The sequence below is a fragment of the Marmota marmota genome, unplaced genomic scaffold (genome assembly GCF_001458135.2).
Source record: "Marmota marmota marmota unplaced genomic scaffold, marMar, whole genome shotgun sequence".
Classification (NCBI taxonomy): domain Eukaryota; kingdom Metazoa; phylum Chordata; class Mammalia; order Rodentia; family Sciuridae; genus Marmota; species Marmota marmota.
Window position 1 is genome coordinate 29,739,660 of NW_025999842.1, and position 17,456 is coordinate 29,757,115.

The window sequence follows — 17,456 nt, forward strand, 5'->3', positions numbered from 1 at the left end:
TAGATCAGTTGTCAAGGCTAAATGGCAATCAAAAGGGCACAGTCCCCAAGTGATATTAATTTGGCAAATTGATCAGCACTACCTTCCTCAGATACTATCTTAATTCTCACAACCTTCTAGACTGCATCATCCTCTAAAGCAGTGCTAGTGATATTCTAAGTGCTTATGACATACTGTGTTTGAAGCAAAGTAACTACTTGAATACCTCATATGTTTCTAAAAACCAAAGACAGAAAAATCCCATTCAAGAAACAATAGCAGCAAAGGCTTATAAGGATGTATGATGCACCAGGCATAGTTCTAAGACTTTCACAATTTTAAATCATTTGGTCTTTGCAAACCTGATTAATACTATTATAATCCTCACTTTACAGATGAAGAAATGAGACACAAGGAATTGGCCTAAAATAGGCAGTCAGAAGTAACAATTCAGACCACTTCAGAGCCATGCTTAGTCACCCATATCATCCAGTTTATGGAATGCAAATCACACAAACCAGGCATCTATCTATAAGGAAGCCAAACAATTACAAATGTTCTTAAATTTTAATAATGCTATATTATTCTTCGGCATTTGCAACATTCTATTGGAATGACCGTTGTACAATATGTATAACAAAATGGGAAGTACTGGGCTGGTACAACATTTGCCTGAGTTCCTGCGATCAATCCCGAGCACCACGAAAGGAAAAAAAAAACAGGAAGGGAGAGAATACTTCCGATATAAAACTAAAAGAAAAAAATGACATATTTTTAACTAAAAGAAGGCCTAAAAAATTAAAGAACATATATCCAAATAATGCTTAAATAATATTGGTGTTAAGAGTAATAAGATTTGAGTCAGGTGTGGAGCTGCATGCCTATAATCCCACCAACTCCAGAGGATGAAGCAGGAAGATTACATATTCGAGGCCAGCCTCCACAACTTGTGAGAACCTGTCTCAAAATAAAAAATAAAAATGGCTGAAGATGTCACTCAATGGTAGAGTACCCCAGATCCAAACACCTGAACACTCATTATGATGGCTGCTACTCCAAAAAAAGAAAGGTCAGAGGATGTAGCTCAATGGTAAAGCACTGCCTACTAGCATGCACAAGGCTCTGGGTTTGAGCCCCAGAACCTAAGAAAGTAGAAAGGAAGGAAATAGCTAAAACAGAGAGAAATTGAAACCCTGTATATGATTGGTGGGAATGTAAAATGATGCAGTTGCTTTGGAAAACAGTATCAGAAGTTCCTCAAAAAATTAAACATAGCCAGCTATAGTGGCACATGTCTATAGTCCCAGCTACTTGGGAAACTGAGGTAGGAGGATCCCTTGAGTTCACCAGTTTGAGATCTGCCTGAGCGAAAGAGCAAGATCTTATCAAAATCAATCAATAAACAAACAAACTACCATATGATTCAGTATTTCTACTTCTGGATACCCATAATTACAAGAATTGAAAGCAAGAACTGAGAGAGATACTTGGATACATCTACGTTTGTGCAACATTATTCATAATGACAGAAAGGCAGAAGCAATCCAAGTGTCCATTAATGGATGAATGGATAAACAAAATGTAGTCTATAAATACAATAGAATATCATTCACCCATAAAATGGAAGGAAATTTTTAACACATGCTACAACAACCTTAAAGGCATTATGGTAGGTGAAATAAGCCAGGGCAAATACTATAAATTCCAATTACATGAGGTTCCTAGAGTAGTCAAATTCATAAATACAAAGTAAAATGGTGATTGCTGGGGGTTAGAGAAAGAGGAAAAATAGAGATTTATTCTTTAATAGGTACAGTTTCAGATTTGCAAGATGAAAAGAGTCCTATGGATGAATGGTGGTAATGGTAGCACAACAGTACGAATTACTTAACAGCCACTGAACTGTACACTTAATAATGATGAAGGTTAATTTTTTGTATTTTATCACAATTTGTTTAAAGTTATTTGTATGGCCGAGGGTTTTAGCTCAGTAGTAGTGATTGCCTGGCATGCGTGAGGCGCTGGGTTCAATTCTCAGCACTGCATACAAATAAATAAATAAAGGTCCAACAACAACTAAAAAAAAATGTTTTTTAAGTAATATGTACAAACTATAGAATACTTAAAAAGGGAACTATAAAGAAGAAAAATAAAATTGGTATTTCATCTCCCAGAAAAACTATTGTAAATCCTTCTTTAATGATTTTTGTCACATAGGAATTAATTTTAAAAAGTGATTAAAAAAACCTCCTATCAGTGCCATTCTTAAAAATGTTAATACTCTTTAGTACCAAAATATTTAATTTTACTAAAAGTTTAACTAGAATTATTTTTAAACTCAATCCTTAAAGTAATCAAAGAATTATTTTGCTCCATGAACTTAAAACAGTAATAGTTATCAAAATAACAAATTCAATCTTCTAGGTTCCTCAGTAGATTAGCTTCTCTACTGAAAGTTACCAGAATTAATTCAACCAAACTACACTTTCTAGGAGATCACATATATTATTATATTGTAGGCATGTACAAAATACATAACAATGAATCCATGTGTAATTATAGTGTACCAATAAAAATATGGAAAAAATTAAAAGAGAAAAAGAGAGAGATTATATGTACTACTACTTAGGTGTTGTACTAAATTAGTCACCCTACCTCCATTCTCTATCTTTTTATAGTAAGTACTACTAGCTACTGAGTATCTTTCTCCCCTTCTTTCCTAGGAACAGACCCTGATTTTATTATGGGCAGCATGCTTTCCAATTTTCCACGCTGACAGGCCTGCCAATGAAATGGAAGTGGAAGTCACTGGATGGGTCTTCCAGGAAAGCTGCTTACAGAAGGCTGATACTGGGAGCATGCTTGTAACTTGAACATGGTGGATGGCACCTCAGAGTCATTTGGGGCTAGAAGGTAATATATGTTATGCCAAAGGACAATGAAGTAGATAGAAGGGACTAAGGTCTTTGATCATACTAGAATCATCATACCAAACCTGAATGTCAATGTGAGAATACACCTGTTTTGTTGATACTACCTGTTTGCATTCTAGGTAAACCTAAAACTAATACAGCCACCTTTATGTTTCTACCAGTAGTGATATTTCTCAAATGAAAATCAAGATTGTCAAAATACTTATCTTGGCACACAGGCCCTTTCATGGTATCTTTTGCTTCTCCTTATTTCTATAGCCTTACCTTCATAAAGAACAGCACTAGTATGTTTCTCATACCACATGCCTTTGAACAAAGTATGCACACTTCTTGAAATGACCTTCCCCTGAATCTTTCTCCATGAATCTTCCAAGTCCCAGATTCTCCAAAAGCTTTCCTGCTGCACCCACCACAAATGCAGGTACAAATAATATATCAATGCACCAAATGCGAATAAATCTTCCTTTATGTTTACCTTTCCTATCAAGGTACCATAGTGCTTTTCAACAATAATTTAATTTTGGTTTTATTAGCTGCCTTTGTCATTGAAGTGAAAGACTCTGAGGATAGAGGTCATCTATAATTCCTTGGTTTTCCATAGTCCTTAGTACAAGGCCTAGAGCACATAGAAAAGCTCAATAAATGGTACATAAATGAAGTTCAAAGAAGCAGTCATTCTTAAGAACTTCAGGAATCTCATATTTGGGCTAGTGGTATGTCTCAGTGGTACAGCATGTACTTAGTGTGGTTAAGGCCCTGAGTTCAAACCACAACACATGTGTGCACATGTACATATACACATACACACACACACACACACACCCTCCTCATATTCTCAAGCACTTAAAAATATACTGCCCCTTTCATTTCAGTTCACAAAAATTCTAATATAAAGGAATATGTCAGAAAATATCAAGATTTCAAGCCAGTTGGTAATAATTTACTTATCTATAAAATACAATTTTCTGGGCTGGGGTTGTAGCTCAGTGGTGGAGCGCTTGCCTAGCATGTGTGAGGCACTGGGTTCAATCCTCAGCACCACATAAAAAATAAATAAAGGCCCATCAACAACTAATAAAATATTTTTAAAAAATAAAGTTATTGTGTCCATCTACAACTAAAAAATTTAATGAAGAAATAATAAAATACAATTTTCTTCCAAAATAAAGTTTCCTAAGTGGGATAAATACATCTATTTGGTATAATTCCTGTGGTATTCAAGAGAGCAAAGCAGAGAAAATTTTATCTTTCTTCAAGACATACTTACAACAAATATTTATTGATGATCAACTATGTGTAAGGATTTTGACAATTTTGATCTGTACTTTAGAAAGATTACTAACAGCAAAAAGGTGGGTATATTTGCTAGACTTAGATTCACTTAAAATACAAAACAGGTGGTCTCAACAGGTGGTATGCTGCCTGTAGGATCACAGGCACTGAACTTGACAATTAACATAAAGAAAATGAGTTCTTTGAAAGAGGAAACCCCCAAGGTACGGTAAGTGCACAGGAGAGTATCTATCTCATCTTTGAGAGATGAGAAAGCTTAGAAAGGGATGGTATTCTAAAATTTTTTAAAAAAAGAAAAAATAAACTTTCAAGATTTTAATTTTCTATTTTTTATGCCCTCAAGTCTGTTTTTAAAGATAGGAGTCAACTGTTTTGGTGCTAATATAGTAATGTTTCTTTATATACATTATCTTGATTAATCCTCAAAAAGTCCTGTGAGACACAGTTCTTGTTACCTCATTTTTAAGAAATACATTATTTGTTAAGACAGGTTCGGAGCTCAGAAATATCTTCCTCTAAAAACTGCTGTCCATTAACACGTTAGTTCTTAAATTCTAGGTATAAACATAAAATACCAAGAAGAGGTTATCAATTACAAACTCATCACTTAACTTCCATATGCCTCATCACTCTGGCATATTTTGACCATGAACAAAACAGGCACCTTTCAAATGAGGGGTAAATTTAACTTTCAGGAGCACAACTGATAGAACTGTAATTTAAGCTTCCTGGAATAAATTTTAAAGCACAAATAAAAACCTGCAGCAAAACTTTTGGATATAACTTTCTCATGATTCCCTCCAATATAAGTAAAAGAAGCAAGGTAGTGAACACTGTCTCTCCTAAACTCTGTGCCAAGACTGCATTACATGAAAATAAGAAAAAGAAAGTTTTGCAAAGTCAATTCTATATAGTTTTGTTCCCAGTGGCGAGAAACACAGCAGAACTTGGTGAAAGTAAGATCCTACTCAACTCTTCATTCAATTCTTAATTAAAAGTCAAAGAACTTCTACCAAAATTTGTCCAAGTGGCTCCCTCACCCCACTCTAATCCCAATTTCTCAGAATAAAAACTTTAAGATCCCAACCTGAATTTTGTGAAGTAAACAAGCTAATGTTACACACCAGAACAGAAGCAACTTCCCAAACAAACCCAGCTATCTTTAACAAGGTAAAATATAATAATAAAGCGAAAAGGGCATGATACAATAACTCTTATCTATGAAAACAGAATTGAATTCTTATTACCCTCCCCTTCTAAACAGGCCTGGAAACACTGAAAAACAAAAATAGGAACAAAAGGATAGTCTTTGCAAACTGGAATTACACTGTTGGCAAATACTGCCACAATTTGAATTCAGCCTCTGGAAGGTCCACTCAAATACCATCCTGGCCACTTGTCTGTCCAACTCATCCAAGTGGTCACTGAAACCTACCTCCTAAATATCCCTTGAAATTTCCCGGAGCCCTTCCCTATTACTCATAGCTGCCACTAAAGAACACATTTCATTATTTCTCACTGGACCTCTCTAACAAGCCTCCTGCTTCCACTCTCATCCCCTTTTGGTCCTCTCCATCATCCATACAGTTGCAAAACCGTTCATGAAATTCCCCCTCTATGAAACTATACAGCAAACTGTTAGGCAACTGTTATCTAAAGTAAATGGGATTATAAGGGCCTTTTACTGCCTATATTTTACTTTTCTGCATTTTACAATCAGAAAATACTGTTTCCATTTTGGGAACTGTTAGAATCTACTTCACTTGGAATCTATTACTCTCCTTCTCCCAGTTTAAAGGCCAAATTCTTTAGCCTAGCCCACATGATCCCAAAAAGCATTTCCAATCTCTATCACGGGTACTCAAGACATTCTAAATTACTTGCTGTTGTATTTCTTGCTAATTTTATATGTTTTGCCTCCTCTGCATACAGAACAAAGATGTAATAAGAATCTTGAATCAGTTTCTTAATAAGCTATTTATTTCCCACTAACAGTTATCATAAATCACTAATCTAAGAAGAAAGTCATTTGTCTCATCTTGCAGCACACTACTAAATCCTACAATTACACCAACACACTAAATTCTTTCAGGATAAATGATATTTTTTAAAAGATAAAGTAAGAAGGCACAGTGCATAGTAGAAAATCTGGGTAGGGGTAGGAATAGGAGAAAAAAAAGAAGGCAAGGACCCTCCTTAAATCTGCAGCACAACTTTGCACAAAGTGGAATGGCTATATTTGAAATGCTATAACTTTTCATAACAAATAAACCAACTATAAATTTGAAAATAATACAAATGTCTTCTACCCCCCACACACACACTTCTTCAACTTATTTTACAAAATTGGCCACTTTTTAAAGTACCTAATTAGCTTTACCTAACTTTGGTTTCTGCAACTTCAAATGAAAACTTTAGAGGACTGTATGTAACTTAACAAGATCTCTTGATTGTAAATTACTCACAATTCTCTATTTCAAGTCATATAAACACAGAAACAAATCCCAGGTTTTTAAAAATACAAACCAAACATACAAAAAAATTCCTTACATAATTGTGTGCGTGAAATTAAATCTGCAAATCACTTTTGTCAATAAGATCTCTATCTAGGGCTGGGGCTGTAGCTCAATGGCACAGCGCTGGTGGCGCAATGTGAGGCACTGGGTTCGATCCTCAGCACCACATAAAAATAAATATTTTTTTTTTTTAAATATTTCTGTCTAAAGAAATGATCAAGGAAAGGATAGGGAAAGGTGGACAGGAATAGAAACAGTTCAATAGGTTAACTGTTAAAGAACAAATCTAAGGATTGTCATGCTTTTTGTCCATTATACAATGTTAGTCTATGAAAAAAAAAATTCTCTCTTAGCTGTAATAATGGTATTATGGTTATACAGAAGAATATGATTATTTTTAGGAGATACATGCTAAGACATGAAAGGGATAGTGCCGTGATGATTGCAACTTATTTTTCAATGGTTGAGAAAAAATATATATGTATATACAAACACATTTACAGAGAAAGCAAATATAGCAACTTGCTGTTTAATCTGTAACAGGGATAGCAAACTGCATCCTGTGTCAAATCCAGAGGCCATCTATTTTTTATTGGAACACAGCCATTCCTATTTATATACCTATTGACTTTGGCTGTTTTCTCACTGCAGCATAATTCAGTAACTGTAACAGAGATAATATGGCCTCCAAAACTTAAAATATTTACTGGCTCTTTGCAGAAATAGAGAAAACACCTGACCCTTTATAGGAAAAAAAAAAAAAAAAGGCTAGATCCACTGATGTGGAGAGTGGATACATAGGTGATCATGGGATTAGGTTTTTAAACTTATCCTGTGTTTGAAATTTTTCATAATCAGATGTTAGAAAATATATATTTTATATATGAATCTTCTCATTTCTTAGAAGTACAAAATTAATATAGGAACAGATAACTGAAATAGAGAGCTTAAACATAATCCTAATATTGACATGAGTTATTATGCACTTTTTATTGTGGAAAAAAATTTTCTTTGGTGGGGGAGGTAACCAGGTATTGAACCAAGGGTCTTAACCACTCAGCCACATCTCCAGTCCTTTTTATTTTTTATTTTAAGACAGGATCTCTCTAAGTTGCTTAGGGCCTCACTAAAGTGCTGATGCTGGCTTTGAACTTGCAATCCTCCTGCTTCAGTCTCCTGAGCTACTGGGATTATAGGAGTGCACTACCACCCCAAAAAAAGAAAAAACCCTTTTTAATAAAGCAATTTGCTGGGATTTGGGGTAGTTGTTTGTTTTGTTGTTCGATATTTATTATTTCTTTTGTTTTTTGCAATACCGGGAATCGAACCCAGAGCATTGGGCATGCTGAGCAGGCATTCTATTACTGAACTACATCCCCAGCCTGGCAATATCTATTTTCAAACATTCCTACCTTTATAAGAATTTATCCTAAAAAAAATATATACTGCTGAGAGCCATAGCCAAGTAGGAATGACATGGCATTTTTGGTTGAAAGGTGACCCTGCTCAGGGATTAGGGTGGCTCCAGGTTTAGGGTGGATCCTGCTGGATTAGGGTGGCTCCTGGTTTAGGGTGGATCCTGCTGGATTAGGGTGGCTCCAGGTTTAGGGTGGATCCTGCTGGATTAGGGTGGCTCCTGGTTTAGGGTGGATCCTGCTGGATTAGGGTGGCTCCAGGTTTAGGGTGGATCCTGCTGCCTCAGGCGCTCCTTGAGTTCTCCTTGGGTTCTGAGAGAATTGGTACGCAGAGCCCAGTGAAGGAAGTGTATTTTTCCCAGAACGTGCGTGTAGAGTGGGTGAGAGTTCGGGAATAAAGAGTTGCTGTTTGAATCTACAAGGCTTTGGTGGTGGTTATTTTGTGCCCAGACAGACTGCGGCAATATACTGTGAAAAGATTAATAATAGCAGTGCTTGTTATCTGCCAGACACTGTTGCAAGTACTTTATGATGTTACCTCATGTAGTCCTAACACAGTCCTATGAAGTAGGTACTGCTATTATCCCTTTACACAGATGAGAGAAACGAAAAACACAGCTAATTTGCTCAAGTCACAAAGTTAAGTAGTAGAGCTGGAATTATAAATTCAGATAGCACAACCTCAAAGCCCAATTTTAACAATCATGCAATGCTATCTGTTAAAAAAAAAAAAAAAGGCAATGCATGGAAAATGTCCAAAAGGTAGATACAAAGTCAATACACAAATGGAGACATTCAATATCCCTGGCAATAAAATAATGATTATAATAACAAAGGCAAAAGATTATCTATCAGTCAAAAGCTAGTGTGGGAAGATAAAGAGAAGGGGGCACACTGTATTCTTTGAGTAGAAGTATAACTTGGCTCAGCTTTCTTGGAGGGAAAGAACAGTATGTTCCTACATTTAAAATGGCATATCCCATGACTTAACAATTATAATTCTTTTTAAGAATTTATTCTAAAGAGATCATCAAATGAGCAAACATGCTAAGCATTACTTGCTGCAGGAAAGAAAAAATCTATAAACAGCCTAAATGTTCATCAGTGGGTATTAACATAGCCAGATAATGAAATACCATATAGCAGTTTACAGGATTATATAAATCTATATTTACTAACACCAAAAAATGACCACAATTCTTAATTTTAAAAAAAAAGATTAGAACAGCATATAAAGGACATTTATATTTATAATTTCTTCACAGCATGTAAATATGCGAATTTGTGAATACCATAATGGTTGGAAAGTTGTCAGGAAAGAAATGCACCAAACTATTAAGTCTTTATCTCTGGATGATGGAATTTTGAGTATTTCTTACTTTCCCCTTAATATCCCCTTATCATCTAATTACTTTTGCACATTGTATAATTTTTTTAATTTTTAAAACTCATAGTCAATATTAAATATCTGCAGGTTGGGGTTGTAGCTCAATGATAGATGGCTTGCCTAGCATGAATGAGGCACATGGTTTGATTCTCAGCACCACATATAAAGAATAAATAAAAAATAAATGTCCATCAACAATCAAAAAAGAATATTAAATATTTGCTTTTTACATTTCAAAAATCCAACATTTCCTCCTTTTAATAACAATCTAGTATACAGTATGTGTTTAATTAAGGAATTAAAAGCAATTTGTTCTTAACCACCGAGCCACAACCCCAGCCCTTTTTTTAAAATTTTGAGACAGACTCTCACTGTTACTTATGGCCCCAATAAGTTGCTAAGGCTGGCCTTGAACTTGTGGTCCTGCTGCCTCAGCCTCCCTGGGAGGTGAGCCACTGGAATTACAGGCAAGCACTACTGCACCCAGCAGAACAATTTGTTTTGAAGAACTTCCTGGCACTCTAGAAACGGATCCGCCAGTGAATATCAAAATTCATGTCAAAAATTAATGATAACAGGATTAATACTTTTTATTTAGAGTGTACAAGCATCATCTCCTCCATCCCTCACAATTCATAAGAAACAACACCATCCCCATTTTACACACTTCTGTTTTCAGACCCTAAATTTTTTCCAGTTCCTCCCATGGAATATAAAATTCTGTATATACATTTAGAATTTATTTGGCCCAATCAAGAAATGAAACCTCTTTGAGATTTCTGAGTTTAGTATTGCTTTCACCTCTATACTTCGTATTTCTCATTCCTCTTACTAAATTAAAAGCCAATTCTTGTGTGGCTCACTTCTACAGCATTGTATATAATGGAATATATTTATATTGTTATCTGCTTGATTGACTCTCTACATTGTAAGGAAAAGAATTATGTCTTTATCCCTACAGCCCTAATTTCTCCACATGGTAATTCATTAATTGTCAGATAAATGAGGTATTGCTAGTTATCTACTGTCTACTTAGCCAAATACACTAAACAGTTGAATCTGGTTTGGTTTGGTTGGTTAACCAGTTGTTTTCTGCAGTAGTGACACACACCTGCTAGGCAAGCACTCTACCACTGAGCTATACCACCTAGTTCCTTTCATTTTATTTTGAGCCACAGTCTCACTAAATTGTCCAGTTTGGCCTGGAACTTCTAATCCTCCTGCCTCAGCCTCTTCATATCTGGGGTTACAGATATGCATCACTTCATCCAGCATTTAAAACAGTTTTAAAGACTAGAACCCTGAGGCATGCCCTTCACTTAAAAAGCAAAAACAAACAAAAAACACTACCAGAACTAAATATAAAAGCTAAAGTTTCAAAACTTTTAAGAAGAAAACAAAGGAATAAATCTTTGCAACCTTAGATCAATCAGTAATTTCTAAGCACAGGCCACAAAAGGGGAAAAAAAGAGAGAGAGAGAGAGAGAGAGAGAGAGAAAGCGAGCAATAAATTGGACTTCCTCAAAATTTAAAACATTTGTGCTTCAAACACCATTCAAGAAAGTAAAAAGGCAATCCACAAAGATATTTGCAAATCATAGATCATCAGGTCCTAGTATCTAGAACACACAACTTTTACAACTCAACAATAAAAAATAAATCCTTTTAAAAAAAATTAGCAGTTTCAGTAGACAGTTCTCCAAAGAATATACACACATGACCAATAAGCACATGGAATGAGGTCCAATATCATTGATTATTATAGAAAGGCAAATCAGAACCACAATGAGATACCACTTTATACCCACTAGTATGATGAAAATTTAAAAGACAATACCAAATGTTAGCAAGAGTGTAGAGAAACTGGGACCCTCATAAAGTCTACTTTAAAGTTTTTAATTAAATTATGTAGATTCCTAAAACCCTAGCACAAGAGATCAATATAGTAATACTAAAATATACTGGTCTACCGATTCATTTTGAGGTTTCCTAAACATGATCTATATTAAGTATATTTTTATTTATGTACTCTTTTCTAGCAAAGTATTTTCACTTTAGAAAACAAGGTTTTTAACTAAATATCTGCTGATCACAGTACTGTTTACAATAATAAAAAGTTACCAACAATTTAAGCATCAATCAGCAAAATGGCTGAAAAATAATAGTGCATGTATATAGAATGTAATCATTAAAAATGTAAAAAAAAAAGTAGAACAGTGATTTTTGGACAAAGAAAGAAAGCAAACTTTCCATGTACCTTCAAGAATAACTGACAACAATTAATGCCATTATTGTTGGAAGGGTTATACATGTGAAAGGTATGGTATTCTAGAGGAAAAGAAAAAGAAAAGCACTGCTGGACAAGTTTAATAAAATGGAAAAACATGTCCATTATTTATTGTGAAATAGAAAATACAGGTTACCAAAATTCACACAGAATATGATCACATTTTGGAGAAAATAAAAATGCATTCAGAAAAAAATGCAGAAAGATAAAAATTACACAATTCATAATGATCATTGATAACCACTCTTCCCTCCACCCCCTCAACCCCACCATCCCTGGTGCTATGGCTCAAACCCAGAACCTTATGCATAGGCAAAGGCTATACCACACCCCAACTTTACTTCATTTTTTCTTTTTGGTACCAGGGATTGAACCCTGGGGCACTTAACCACTGAGCCACATCCCCAGCCCTTTCTTTTATATTCTGAGACAGGATCTCCCTAAGTTGCTGAGGCTGACTTTGAATTTGCAATCCTCCTGCCTCAGCCTCCCAAGCCACTAAAATTAGAGGTGTGCATCACCATTCCTGGAGTTAAATTTTCTTAAACACATTTTTTAAATTGTAAATGGACACAATATCTTTTTACGTGGTGCTGAGGATCAAACCCAATGCCTCACACATGCGAGGCAAGTGCTCTACTACCGAGCTACAGCCCCAGCCCTAAACACATTTTTTTTTTAGAGAGAGACAGAGAGAGAGAGAGAGAGAGAGAGAGAGAATTTAATATTTATTTTTTAGTTTTCGGTGGACACAACATCTTTATTTGTATGTGGTGCTGAGGTCGAACCCAGCGCCGCATGCATGCCAGGTGAGCTCACTACTGCTTGAGCCACATCCCCAGCCCCCTAAACACATTTTTAATGAGAAAAAATTTTAAGAAAAAAGGTCTTTCTCATTCTTTTTTCTTTATTTATAAGATGTAAGATACATGCTCCACCAACAAACCAACTTTTTTTCCCTAATAAACTTTTTAAATAACAATTAGTTAGGGATATAGATAAAATTCTGCTGAATCTAACCAGGTTAATCCTAGTTCTCATAACTAAGGTGAATATAATTGTCACTCAAAACTAGTCTATTTGCTAACTTTTATCATCAAGCAAATTAATCATGTATTAACACATTATTAACATGTGTCATATATGTGCATATATACACGTATACACACACATATATGAATAAATAAGCCAATACTCTGCTGAGGACTTTTATACATTATTGTATAATTACTCCTCACAGCAATCATGTGGGACAGTAATTTATCAAAACACAAATTTTAGAGAGATTACTTAACTAACAAAATCCTATAACTAGAAAGTATTTAGTAATCCAGATCTGAAATATGAGTTTCAAAATGCAAGGTTTTCTTCCACCACAATTTGCTTTTCATTTGTTTGCATATTTATGGAGACTCAAAAAATCATCTCTAAGAAAAATATAAACATTTAAGAAGGGAAAAACTTTATTTAAATAATTTATACCCAAAAGGATTTTATTAAATAAATTTTATTTATTTCACTTAGCATTATTTTCTCCAGCGCCATCCATTTACCTGCAAATGCCATGACTTTATTCACTTTTATTCCATAGGAATAGACAAACTCTAGATAGGGCAAAGGGGTGGGAGGGGAAGGGAGGGGGCAGGAGCTTAGCAATGATGGTGGAATGTGATAGACATCACTATCCAAAGTACATGTATGAAGACACGAATTGGTGTGAACATACTTTATATACAAACAGATATATGAAAAATTGTGCTCTATATGTGTAATAAGAATTGTAATGCATTCTGCTATAGTGTATTTAAAAAATAAAATCAATAAAATTAATTAATTAAAATTTTATTTATTTTATTATTTAATAAATTTATTGTATTATTTATTAAATAATATTTATTAAATAAAATTAATAAAGAAAATCCTTTTGGGTATAAATTAAAGTGCTGCAGTGGAAAATGTCTTTGTGATAAGAGTACTGAATTTATGATAGCAATAAACTAATCAAAGAACCTTAGCTGGCCTAGAATGAAAGTTACACATAAAATTTAACATCACTAAGTTCTACTCTCTATTACAAATAGCGAATTTCTGGGCTGTTTTCTGATCACTTATATAAAAAGATACACTCCTCTAGTTGTCTATCACATGGCTCTACTTAAAAGCTCATCTTTTTTTAATTTTTTTAATTGAACACAATACCTTTATTTCATTTATTTATTTTTATGTGGTGTTGAGGATGGAACCCAGAGCCTCACACTAGCTAGGTGAGTGCTCAACGGCTGAGCCACAATCCAAACCCCTAAAAGTCTATCTTTATCCACCTACATTTTAAATTTTTATGTTTATATAGACATGAAGAAAGTCAACAGTGTATTTAATTATAGAAAGTCTTTACACAGTGAGAGAGACAGTGACAGTTCATAATTGTACTTATCATTAAGCACTTGGTTGGTTGTTTGGTTTAAATTGGGAAGCAGGGATTGAACTCAGGAGCACTCGATCACTAAGCCACATCCCTGGCCCTATTTTATATTTTATTTAGTGACAGGTCTCACTGAGCTGCTAAACACCTCATTTTTGCTATGGCCAGCTTTGAACTCGGGATCTTCCTGGCTCAGCCTCCTAAGCTGCTGGGATTTCGGGCAGGCAGCACCTGCTCAGCAGTACTTGGGTTTTAATTGCTTAAAATTAACTTGAAAAGCTTTTTCTCCTTTCCCACCTTTATTGAAACCCTTTGTTTCACATCGTGGTTGAGACTATTATTATTAACTAGCTTTTCTAAAAGTCATTCAAAATTGTTTTTTTTTTCCTTGCCTTCCGACGGAGAGAAGGCACAGTCAGTCCCCTTTGCCTCTTCCCCCTTCTTCCTGCCCAGAATGTAGAAGCAATACATGGAGGTGCAACAATCATTTGGGATCATGAATACAAAAACCACAGGAATGAGGGAAAGAGAGAGACACCTGGTGATATCTTTGAGTGACTATACCCGTCCAGCATTATCTCTCTTATTTAAGATCTTGATCAGTTTTTCTATTGCATGAAGCCAAATGACAGGTCCACATACGACAAGCAACTTAGTGTGTGTTTTTTCCAGGTTTTAAAAGGACAGCTAGATTAACTCTGTTTTCCAGTAAATTTGCAATTATTTTAAATGCTGTTAACAATTTCTACATCAAAATATAACTCAGGATGTCATTTATCACTAGAAAACTTCCTGACTAATTATATTTCTGAACATATCTTTAACATAAAATCAAAAACATAGATGAAAAGATTACATAAGTATATATCAAAAAACTATTTGCCAACTATAGAACTGGTAAAGCGTGATTGGGAGAGGTATCTATACCATGAACTACTGTCCCTAGGAGCTAAAGAGAGATGTAAATTGTAAGGCTGGTCATATCTTTTAGCTCAGCTTTAGGGAAAGCATAGAGACAACAGTTGTAATTCCTATCTGAGGGAAACAGAAGCTATTTCATGTATCAACTGTGATAAAGAACTGAGATAAGAGCCACTTTTATATATTTTGTTAGTGGATGGGAATGAAACTATAAATGAAATTAGAAAATATATACAAGGAGCCTTAAAACAACTAACACTCTTTGACATCATAAATCAATTTATAAGACAATTATTAGAATCAGACATATGGACCAAGATGTAGAGACAAGAACATCTATTAAATATAACTAAATATAATGCTAAATATAATCAAAATACTACAAAAAAACTTTAAATGACCAACAAGTAGAAAGTATTAAGTACTACATATCCATATCACAGAAGATACAGACAGCCATTGAATATCACGCTTTTGAAGGAAAATTTAATAATGTGGATAAACATTAACTCTATTTAAGGTCAGAGGATCTCAAACTCAGTCATGGTACCCTTAGGATCTTAGTGATTTGTTCACAGCACCCTAGTCAAAAAAATACATAATAATTCAATTTATTAATAAGGCAATTTAAGAATGTATATCCAAGCAACAATCATTTAAAAATAAAATACACATATACCAAAATAAGACATGATATTTTTGTTTCACTCTTAAATAAGCATAATTGCTCAAGGGGATGCACAGTTTCTAAAATCTTAGAATCAAATAACCTTGCCACTGTCATTTCCAACTTCACATTAGTTTTGCACATTACTTAATTTTTATCACAGCAATCTTAAAAATTCAGGTTCTAAAAAGATGACATCATCAAAAGAAAAGAAGCACAACCTAATATCAAAGCTGTAAACTACTTCAAATGAGTAGTTCTTACAGATTCTCCATTTCTCTCAAAAACTCCAAAATGTTGATAGTACCCCATGTGAATATATTGTGGTGCCCCAGGAAACCTCAGTGCTGAGGTTAAGTGAGAAAAGCATTATATACCAAAGAGAATAATCTTTTTATAATACTACTTTTATAGTAAAAAAAAATAAATTGTTTTGAAATATTAACAAAAAGATAATTCAACTTAAAAACAAAGAACTTGTACAGAAATCTCTTCAAAGAAGACAAATGGACATTAAGTACGTGAAAAGATGTTCAACATCAGATACCAATAGAAAAATACAAATGAAAACTACAACAAGTACACCATTTCCAACAGTGGCACACACCTGTAATCCCAGCAGCTCGGGAGGCTGAGGCAGAAGGATGGAGAGTTCAAAGCCAGCCTCAGCAACTTAGTGATGCCCTAAGCAACTCAATGTCTCTAAATAAAACACAAAAAAAAGGGCTGGGGATGTTGCTCAGTTGTTATGCACGCCTGGGTTCAATCCACCCCCCCCACCCCACCCCCGCACACACCCACACTTCCACCAGAATAGCTATGATTTTAAAAAAAGAAAGCAAATAACAATTGTTAGGAAAGATGTGGAGAACTGGAACACAAACTGTAGGTGGGAATATAAAATAGAGTAGCCATTATAGAAAATATTTTGTTAGTTCCTCAAAAAGTTAAATATGGAATTACCATAAGACTCAGTAATTTCACTTCCTAGGTATATACTCAAAACAGATGAAAACATATGTTCAAACAAAAACATGAACACACGTGTTCACTGAAGCATTATCACAAGAGCCAAAAAACTGAAGGAACACAAATGTTCATCAGTAGATACACACATAAACAAAATGTGAAATAGCTATACAATGGAATGTTATTCAATCATAAAAAGGAATGAAATTATGCTAGTTTAAATAACCCAGTCACAGAATGCCTATATTGTGTGATTCCACTCATATGAAATACCCAGAAAAGGCAAACACACAGAAAGGAGAGTTGGTTGCCAGATCCTGGAGGGAAGGAGGGGAAACAGAATAGTAACCCTGTAAATTTAGGATTTAGTTTGGAGGTGATGCACATGTTCTACAACTAAATAGTGGTAATACATGCACAACACTGCAAATGTATTAAAACTCACTAAATTAAACAATTTTAAAAAATGATATTTATTCAATGATTTCATTTTTTTAGATGGGGGTCTCTATGTTGCCTAGGCTGGCCTCACTCCTCCTGCCTTAGTCTCCCAAGTGGCTTGGACTACAGGCACACAAGCTTGAAAGAAACTTTTGTGCTTTTCTTCTAAAAATAAAAGTTACACATACACAACAGAATGTTTTATTATTTTAAAATAGAAAATATA

At 34.6% G+C, this 17,456-nt stretch overlaps 1 protein-coding gene across 2 annotated transcripts in view; it reads right to left on the reverse strand.

The window, feature by feature from the left end:
- Window positions 1–16,473, reverse strand: part of Cdk19 (cyclin dependent kinase 19) — a 145,042-nt gene extending 128,569 nt beyond the window's left edge. For both annotated transcript variants that reach the window (XM_048788232.1, XM_015500157.2), the window contains exon 1: window positions 16,428–16,473. The gene's annotated coding sequence lies outside the window, so the exon portion shown is untranslated. The remainder of the gene's footprint in view (window positions 1–16,427) is intronic.
- Between the last annotated feature and the right edge of the window lie 983 nt (window positions 16,474–17,456).